At 39.8% G+C, this 9,933-nt stretch overlaps 1 protein-coding gene and 2 pseudogenes across 1 annotated transcript in view; 2 read left to right on the top strand and 1 right to left on the bottom strand.

Moving 5' to 3' along the window:
- TATDN2 (TatD DNase domain containing 2) overlaps nucleotides 1–9,933 on the top strand; it is a 56,330-nt gene that overhangs the window by 39,655 nt on the left and 6,742 nt on the right. The gene's annotated exons all lie outside the window — the stretch shown is intronic.
- Nucleotides 4,506–5,311, bottom strand: LOC102843102 (annotated as a pseudogene).
- LOC102870240 overlaps nucleotides 8,913–9,933 on the top strand; it is a 1,859-nt pseudogene continuing 838 nt past the window's right edge.

Consider the following 9,933-nt stretch of genomic DNA (forward strand, 5'->3'; position numbering starts at 1 on the left):
GTAGTCAAGACAGCATGGTACTGGTACAATGACAGACACATAGATCAATGGAATAGAATTGAGAACCTGGAAATCAGCCCATCTATTTATGGTCATCAACTGTTTAACTGTTCAATTATCAATAAGCTGAAGTCTGTAGAAGGCCATAGTGGCCCTACTTTAAGTGGTTCGATGCTCCTCCAGCTCACCACGCTGTCTCTGCCTCTGCCGCCATCTTGGATCTCTGGGTTGTTTATCTTGTTGTGGTGTGGATCACTTTTTTTTTTCCTGGAATGGGAATGAATATGGATTTCTTCCAGTCAGTTTGGTGTGCGGTTGTCCTCCAGATTTCTTGGCATAGCCTGGTTATCATATAGGACTGTATTTGTTGAAATAATGTCAATTGGTGTTCCATCAGTTTCTTGGGCCTGTTTTTTTGGCATTTCTTTCAGAGCAGCTTGTACTTCCTCCTTCATCACCATTTCCTTTTGAACATAGTTGTTTCATGAAATTCTTCTGTCAGCCAGTTGTTTTTGGTACAGTGACTCTGTATTTTTGTGTAATGTAGAGTCAGAACCAACTTGACCCTCCGGCAGGTTTTCAGAGGCGGTTAATCTCACTGGAGGAGATGCTCAGCCTTCTGCGGAGCACCTAGTAGCCTCAAACTCCGTGCCTTTGGGATTGCAGTACAGCTTCTTGCCACTAGGCCACCAGAGCTCCCTTGACTCTGTGTACTCCTTCCATTTTTTCATAGTAGGCATTGGCAAAAAGAGCATGGGCATTTTTTGTTGTTGTTGTTGTTGTTTTTTATTATTATTAAATTTTATTAGTTTTAATGAACATTTACAGAGATTTGGGGTTTTCATTCATTCATTGTTGCACTGTTTTCTCCACCCTCCTCCCCAGTTCGTTCTTCTTTCCCCCCCTCGACCAATGTCTGTTTCAATTGTCCAATTGCTACAGTGCTTGTCAAAGCCAGTTCTGATTAATCTCCTTTGTCAGTGTGTCCCTTGCCATTCCCTATCACTCCTCCCTGAGAGAGACTTCACCCTGATTCATAAGGAAAAGGGGATGGCGTATTCTCTTAGCTACTTCCTGCTGAAAAGGGACACTGTGGATTTCAGATAATCATATTCTCCACTATGCTGGAAATGAAAAGGTGGTAAAGAACAGGGTTGCATTCATAATCATTCGTGTTCCAGATCCATGTTGAAATACAACGTTGTGAGTAACAGGATATTAGCCATATAAGGAAACACCATCATTCACATACCACCATCATTCAAATATATGTCCCACCAACCAGAGCCAAATAATAGGGACAATCAGAAATTGATCAACTATGCAACCAAGATTCACTAATAATAATTAATGGATGACTGGAATGTGACAGTTCAGAATGGAGAAGGATCTGTAGTTGGAAAATATGGGCTTGGTGACAGAAATGAGGCTGGAGTTAAAATGATAGAATTTTGTACAGTCAATGACTTATTCATTGCAAATACCTTTTATAAGAAACATAGAGACTATATATATGGACTTCATCTTATAGTCTTCATAGGAATAGATTGACTACATGTGTGGAACAAATTGTTGGAGAAGCTTAATACCGGCTGTGAAAACAAGGCCAGGTGCTGATTATGGAGCAGACCACCAACTACTCATATGCAAGTTCAAACTTAAGTTAAATCCACAAGAACCAAAGTTTGGCCTTGAGTCTATCCCACCTGAATTAAAAAATAAAATCTCAGGAACAGATTTGAGACCTTGAACCCAAATGAACAAAGGACAGATGAGCTATGGGAAGATATCAAGAAAATTATGAAGAATGCAAAATGTCGTTAGAAAGGAGGGGAAAACAAGACTGATTTGAATGTTAGAAGAGACTGAATATTGCACTAGAGCACTGAGAAGCCAAAGCAAAGGGAAGAAATCAAGAAGTTAAGGAGTGTTTGCTTCGGCAGCACATATATTAAAATTGGAATGATTAAGAGAAGATTAGCATGGCCCCTGTGCAAAGATGACATGCAGATTCATGAAGCGTTTCATATTTTGTGCATGTTACAAAGGGATTATATGGTTTCCAATGTTTAAACACTTCTCACAACAAAAATATTAACATTTGCAGTTACAACATTAAAACAGAAGTGCACAAAGAAAAGCTTACGTAAAAAAAAAAAAACAAAAACAAAACACCAAACCTTGAGCTGAACAGATTTTGAAGGGCAGCTTGGGAAGACAAAAGTGAATTCTTATAATGAAATGTGCAGAGACAGAGTCAGAAAATAAAAAAGATCAAACTCTCTCAGCATTTAAGCTAAAGAACAAATTCACGCCTTGAGTTGGAATACTTAAGGATTCTTTGGGCAGAATATTGAATGATCTAGGAGATAGAGATGCCAATTTGAATAAGATTGGTGACCGATAAGGCATAATAATACCCACTGACATTGAGTCATTTCTGACTCCTGGCTGTCCTCCATTGGGTTTCTGAGACTATAATAAATCTTCATAGTAGGAGATTCCCTGTCTTTCTTAGTGTGGCTGGTTTTTTCAAACTCCTGATCATTTTGTTAACAGGCCAATGTGTTACGCAGTACCCCATCAGGGGTCCTGTTGTTATTAGGTGCCCTCAGATTGACTAAAACTTATAACCTTCCCTATGAACAACAGATCTGAACTTTGCCTTATCCTGTACTATTCTCATGGTCTTTGTCATGTTCAAGTCCATTGTGGAACTCAGTGTGTCAGTTCATCTACTTGAGGATCTTTCTTTTGCTGTTTTTCCTGGCCCTCTACCTTACCCAGCATGATGTCTTTTTCTAATGATTGGCTCCTCTTGAAAATAATACCAAAGTAAGTGAAGTGAGATTTTACCATCCTTGCCTCTGAGAAGCACTCAGGTTGCTTCCTCAAGACAGATTTGTTTGTTCTTATTGGCAGTCTGTGGTATATTTAATACCTTTTTTTAAAAAAAAAATGTTATTAATTTGTGTGTGTGTGTGTGTGTGCCGTCAAATTAGATCTGACTGGTACAGGAGGAGACTGCCCTTCCTTCTCCAGCAGAGCATCTGGTGGATTTGAACCGCTACCTCTGGAATTGCAGTGCAACTTCTTTCCACTAGGCCACCAGAGCTCCCTTATCGAATACCTTTTGCCAAAACTGCAATTCAAAGCATCGATTCTTTGTTGGTCATCTTTTTTGTTGTCCAACTTTCAGATGCATAGGAAGTAATTGAGAATACCAAAGCTTGAAGCAGGTGCACCTTAGTCTATAAACTGACATCCTTGCTTTTTGGTACTTTGGAGAGGTCCTTGACAGGAGATGCAACCTATCTTTTGATTTCTTGACTGCTGGTACGAAGGCTGTTGATTATGGATTCAAGGAAAATGAAATCATTGACAACTTCAGACTTTTCTCCATGTATCACAATGTGGCCTGTTGGTCTAGTGTGAAAATATTTGTCTTCTTGATACTGAGATGTAATTCATACCAAAGTCTTTGATTTTCTGCAGCAAGTGTTTCAAGTACTCTTCACTTTCAGCAAGCAAGGTCTTGTTACCTATATAATGAAGGTTGTTGATGAGTCTTCTCCTAAGCCTGATGCCACATTCTTCTTCATAAAGTCTAGCTTCTTGAATGATCTGCTCAGCATACAGACTGAGTAGGTATGGAGAAAATAGAAAGCCCCGACACACACCTTTCTGATTTTAAACAACACAGTGCTTCCTTGTTCTGTTAAAAATCTTCTTGGTCTGTGTACAGGTTTTGAATGAGCACAAATAAGTTTTCAGGGAATCCCATTCTTCTCAAGGTTAGCCATAGTTTGTTATGCTTCACACAGCTAAATACCTTTGCATAGTCAATACAATACATGTAAGCATCTTTCTGATTCTCTGCTTTTAGCCAAGATCTATCTAGCATCAGCAGTGATCCTTCCTGCCACAGCCTTTTCTGAATCCACCTTGAATTTCTGGCAGTTCTCTGTCGGCATACTGCTCTAGCTATTTTTAAATAATCTTAAATATTTTACCTGCACATGACATAAATTATATTGTTGGATAATTGTCACAGTCTATTTCAGTTGACCAGATAACTGTCTTGCATATTTATTGGCAGAAACTGTTGAGCACATACAGGGTAGCATCTGTTTCTTAAAACACCTCAATTGATATTTTATCAACTCTTTTTTTCTTTTTTGGCCAATGCCTTTGGTGCAATTTGGATTTCTTCCTTCATTATTGTTCTTGATCATATACTACTTTCTGAAATGGTTCATTGTTGACTATTTTGGTACAGTGACTTTGTATTCCTTCTTTTTTTTTTTTTAAGACCCCAGGTACTTTAGATACACAGTGAAGCACTTGTGTTCCTCAACCAAGCTGAGGAAAGGTTTTAGAAAGGAAGGCTAAGGGAGTGCTAGAATCCCAGTCAACATCTTTTGCTCTCTTCTTACAATGGAGGGACAAGAAGGGTAGTGGAGTTGGGTAGTTGTGAATCCAGGGCTTTGCTTTGGCCAGTTCCCCTATTTCTTTGAGCCATTAATTCCAGCTTGGTCTTCTTGTTGGCCTCTTGAAGAAGAAGAGGTTCCAGCTAAGGCAGGGTGAGCAGCTAAGAGACCAGACAGAATGGGATTGGGAGTTACTGCCTGGAGACTGGGATCCTGTATTCTTCAGAAGATGGCTGGGATATTCTTCCCTCCACTGAATTAGAACTTTCTTTCCCTCTTCAGTTGAGGTGCCCAGATGACCCACAAAGGGATTTTCACTCAGCTCCTCCAGAGGCACACATCCATACAGAGAAATGGGTGCACATCCTGTTGTGTAGCTCCAGCACGTTGGTTATGGTGTATACCATAAATCTCAGCACATAGGTATATTTTGCCAGTAGTGTGGGATTGATGATTTGCCTCTTGTGCTTCGTCCACTTGAAATGTGGGTTCTGGAAGAGGAATAACATCTTCGTCACCTGGCCCTTTTGGAAGAAGTTAGGAAGATACTTCATGGCATTACTACAGAGACAGGTGATGTTCTGGAAGTTGCCTCCTAGAGTTGTACATAGAGCCCAAATTCAGTCTAAATTCATAGTCTAAAACCTTTTCCTGAATCTCCAGGCCTAGAATAAGGGTGTCTGGGAAAAGTGGTGACAGTTCCATTAACAGGCCACCAAAACCACAGCCAACTCCACTTAGGCCTGAGGTCTCTTTTCTTTCTTATCCTTTGGGTCATCATGGCTCTGATTTTGGGTCAGTGGAGCCAAGAACTCTGGTTACAGCTGAGCCCAGTCCATTTCCTCTGGCTTCACAGGGTAGTGGGGCCACAGTGCACACATTGCTGGTAATAGTGTTTCTGGGGCTACGAGGCCGGTTTCATCTTTGGGCTCAGCTCTCACCATAATCCCCCATATCTTTTTGATGCTATCTATCTACATCCTTCAGGATTTTGCCTATAGAATTCTTCAGTGTTGTGATTCAAGGCTTGGATTTGTTTTTCAGTTTGAGGAATGCCAAGTGGTTCTTCCTTTTTTACTCCAGCTCCTTGCACATTTCATTATAATACTCTACTTTGTCTTCTTGAGCTATTATATATATACATATATATATACACATATATGTGTATATATATAATACCTTATATATATATATTTATAAAATTCTTATGCATTGTTTTTGAGAACAGATTCTTCCAATGTCCCTCACCACCACCCCCCCATCAAATTAAATTGTATCACCCCATGATTAATCCCTCCATCCCCTACATATCCTCATCCCTCTGCTCCCAACCTCTCCCACCCTTCTTGGATCCTTAAACTCATTCCTTCCCAAGTTAGGTAATAATTTACAAAATCATTGCTCCTGCATGCTGTGTAGTATTCTCGAGCTGTCCTTTTAAATATTCTCAACTCTCTAACCTTACCTCAGCCTTCTTTTTCTCTTGTTTTGGCTTCTTTTCTTTCTAATGCAAGTAATGAACATTGCTTTTTTTTTTTAAAAAAAATTAGAATAGACTCAAAGTCATATTTTGGTTCTTGTGTATTTGTATTCATTTTCTTCAACTTCACTTTGGACTTACATATGGCCTGTACAGACAGGCTAGGTGACTGCTGATGTTGAGCTGCTCCACCATCCCTTTCCACATTGTAGTCTGATTCCTGCCTACTCCATCAGATCAAGTCCATGTGTATCATTGCCATTTATGGGTTTTTTCCAAAAAAATTATTTGCAGTGAACAAATCAAAGGTACAAAATTAAATCATGCCATTGTCCTTCTTTTTTCTAATTTTTGCATTCCACTCACCACATTTTATTAATGCATCTTGATTATATGTTTGGTCTATTTTAGACTGCAAAAGTTGTTAGAAATCTTGAATTTTTTCATCTTTGCCTTTCTTGAGTGGTGTGTATATGAATAAACTTGTATTAACAAGACTTGTTTGGGTATGGATGATATCCTCTAACTCAGCATTATGCTTTTTTTGGGGGGTAGGTTAATGTTGTTTAGGAGTAGCATAGATCTATAAATGTTCTTTTTAACAATAGATGCCACACCATTTCTTTTAAATTTGTCATTTCCAGCAGAGTATATCATGTGATTTTCTTACTGAAAATGGCCAATACCTGAAAGTTCTAGTCCCTCGATTGATTCAGACCCAGAGAACGTGCCAACAAACAACACTGGAGGCCACGTGTAGCAACATGCAGCTTTATAAACGTCTAGGTGTAGACAAGCAGAGGCTGAAAATGGGAAAATGGCTCAGCCCACAGTGAGGGCACAGGAGGGTTTTTATAGTCTGTAGTCAAGAGAAAATGCCACTTGATCCAGTGGCTTCTTAGGCCAGAGGAGGGGGCCTTTTCCTGCCTTAGCGCCTGTATGTTAGGCCAGCTTGCTTCTTGCCCCTGTTTTCTGTTGATTCATGCTACTAATGCAAGCGGCCTTGCATCTTAGGGCTGGGCTTTAGGAGAGGAGGGTGATTCAGTCCCTCAGGCTTTCAGGCCCAAGGGGAGGCTTATATTTATCTTATTGAAAATGGCTGTACTAATGCCCAAGTTATCGATCTATGCATTTTGTTTTATTTTGGACTGTTTGCAATTTTTCCAGATTCATACTTTATATGTTCCATTATTTCAGTTATTAGTAATGTTTGCAGCTGTTTCTTGTCATTTTGAATCTTTCCACATCAATGAATGAAGGTCCTTCATGGGGTGAAGTCCTTAACCATCTGCATCATTACTTATGATAGACTGAATGTTGAGGCATCTCTTCCCCAGTCACAATTTTAGTCTCTTCCAACTGGAGTGCTCATCTTCCTTCATTTATATCCCAGAATGCTCTGCTGATGTCCATGAAGATTTTCAAAGGCTCTTTTTAGAGTTAATTAAAACAAACCCCTCAAACTCATTCCTGGAACCGACTCTTAGCAGACCCTGCAGGAAGGAGGTTTTCAGAGGCTATTAATAAAAAAGATCGCTCATTTTTCTCCAGCTTAATTAATAGGTATTTTATAAAAATCAACTTTGGATGTTTTAGATGTTTCTACGGCAGTGTCTTTCTAATGCGTTCTCAAGGGCTTGTTACAGCAGTTGTTTTGAGTGTGTTTTTTTCCCTATGTGTAACCATGTCTCACAGGCTTTAGAATCTGACCTTTGACTTTTCAGAAGCAATCTTTGGAGATTGCTTCGGGCGAATCAGACCAGCAGCCCTTTTGCTTTGTAATCACTCTGACCATTTGTTACCATTGTTCCCCAGCTCCCTCCTTGGCCTAGCTGTCTACCCCCCATCCTACCACCACGGGTGAATAGTTACTACTATGCTTTTTTTCTTTTTTTTTTAAATTTTACTATTTTTTGTGTGTACTGTCAAATCGGATTTGACTAGTGCAGGAAGAGAGTGCCCCTCTTTCTCCAGCAGAGCATCTGGGATTGCAGTGCAGTTTCTTGCCACTAGGCTACTAGAGCTCCCGTACTACTATGCATTTTAACTTAAAGGACTGCCTTAGGATTCAGGAGCATGTAGGATTTTGTGTGAATAGTCTTAATTTTCAGTTTATCTACTGAGTTTCTAATATGAGTAGTGTTTTTATTCAGAATTAGATCTGTCTTGTATATTGATCTTGTTCAGACTTCCTTTTCTATACTAAATTTAGGAGTTAACTAGTGTATGGGGCTGAAAAGCCAGTGGTGTGGGCTGCTGTTTTCCGCTCTAGCTTTCTGCTGTGTGTGTTCTGTCTCTACTGCTGGTATGTTTGACTGGAATTAACTACTGAGGTAATGAGCATAGAAGAGACGCCTTGGGCTACAACCTGGAAAGACGAATTAACTCTGGAGTCTCAGAAAATAACAGACCAGTGGGGAACTTGCACTAGTGCTTGCTCAGGAGAGAGTAATTATGCTTGGTAAATAATTTATCTGTATTTCATTCACTCTTGCTGTTTTTCTGCTGAGTTCCTGGTGAGTATATGTGCTCATCTTTGTTATTATCAGGTTTCCTTTTTTTTTTTTTTAATTAATTCATTGTTGCACATTTTCCACCCTCCACCCTTCTGTTAACATTTTGAAATTAATATGTTTTACATAATGCATTGTACATTTAATATTATCTCTTGAAAAGTTGTAAGGTATAGTTCATGGGTTATCTTTCAAGTAACTCAGAATCAAGGCTATATATGTTATATGAGTACTCTTTAAAGAAATACATTTTTTCTTTAAAAGGGTTGGTTTGATGTTATTTCTACTACTGAAAAGATTCACTGTTAAAAGTTATTTTGAGGAAAAAAGTTTTTTAGCAGCTGTATCTTCTGGCTCCACATCCAGATCCAGCAGCAAAAATACTTAGGGTAGAGGTGGCATTGAGACCTGCGGGCTGCGGCGGCTGCAGAGCAGCAGGGCCCAGCCACCGTGGTATGAGGGCGGCCTCGGCCTGCACAGAGATTCAAGATGACCAACAAAGGACCTCTTCTCAGAAAGGTTTGCTTGAGTGAAACAGACTTCACAGTTATGGCTCAAGATGAGTTAATTCTAAGATGGAAGCAACAGGAAGCATATGTGCAAACTTTGGAGGGCAAGTACACAGATCTTAACTCCAGTGATGTCACGTCACTGGCTTAAGGAAATCTGAAGAAAAACTGAAGCAGCAACAGCAAGAGTCTGCACGCAGAGAAAACATCCTTGTAATGAGACTAGCAACCATGGAAGAAGAGATGCAAGAGTCTACTACTCAAATCCAGTACCTCAAGCAAGTCCAGCAGCTGAGTGTTGCCCAACTGAGATCAACAATGGTAGACCCACCGATCAGCTTGTTTTTCCTAAAAATGAAAGGTGAACTGGAACAAGCCCAAAATGAACTGAGTGCCTGGAAGTTTATGCCTGGTAGGTAAGCAAATCGTACTCCCCAGTCAAGACATTCCTGACATCCCACTGCGAGAAAGCTGTGGTGGGACAGCCAAGTACTCATTTCCACACCAAGACTCAGACTTTTTGAGCCAAAAAAGCCACATTCTTAACTGTCCAGCTTGTATTGGTTAATGTAAAACTTACCAGATATACCTTGTGTTTCAGCTTTTTTCTCTTCTCCTTGCTTCAGTGGCCAGATGGTGTCGGCCTATTCCGAACAAGTGGCTACCTCTGAGACATTCCCACTTGAGAAAAGTTTCTGTGTGAGAAAATGGAGTAACAGAAGTCTTAAGTCTTCTTAAGACACAGTGAAGCACACTGTGTCTTCAGACAGTTTGGAGGAATGAAAACCTAGACATTTTAAACCTCAATTGAACATGGAAAATTCCATTAAAAGCTAAAATGGAATATGCATTGCTCTTTAAGCATAGTGACTTAGAGACATTGTATATTAGCTTTGCCAATAAGATTATGGACTTGATGATTATTGTTGAACTTCTGGGTCAATACTTGAATGAGCCAAAAAGACAAAAAATTAATTTTGAGGGGGGCGGGGGGGAGAGGG

This window comes from Elephantulus edwardii, unplaced genomic scaffold, assembly GCF_000299155.1.
Source record: "Elephantulus edwardii isolate Elephantulus edwardi_28Jun2011 unplaced genomic scaffold, EleEdw1.0 scaffold00288, whole genome shotgun sequence".
Lineage (NCBI taxonomy): Eukaryota > Metazoa > Chordata > Mammalia > Macroscelidea > Macroscelididae > Elephantulus > Elephantulus edwardii.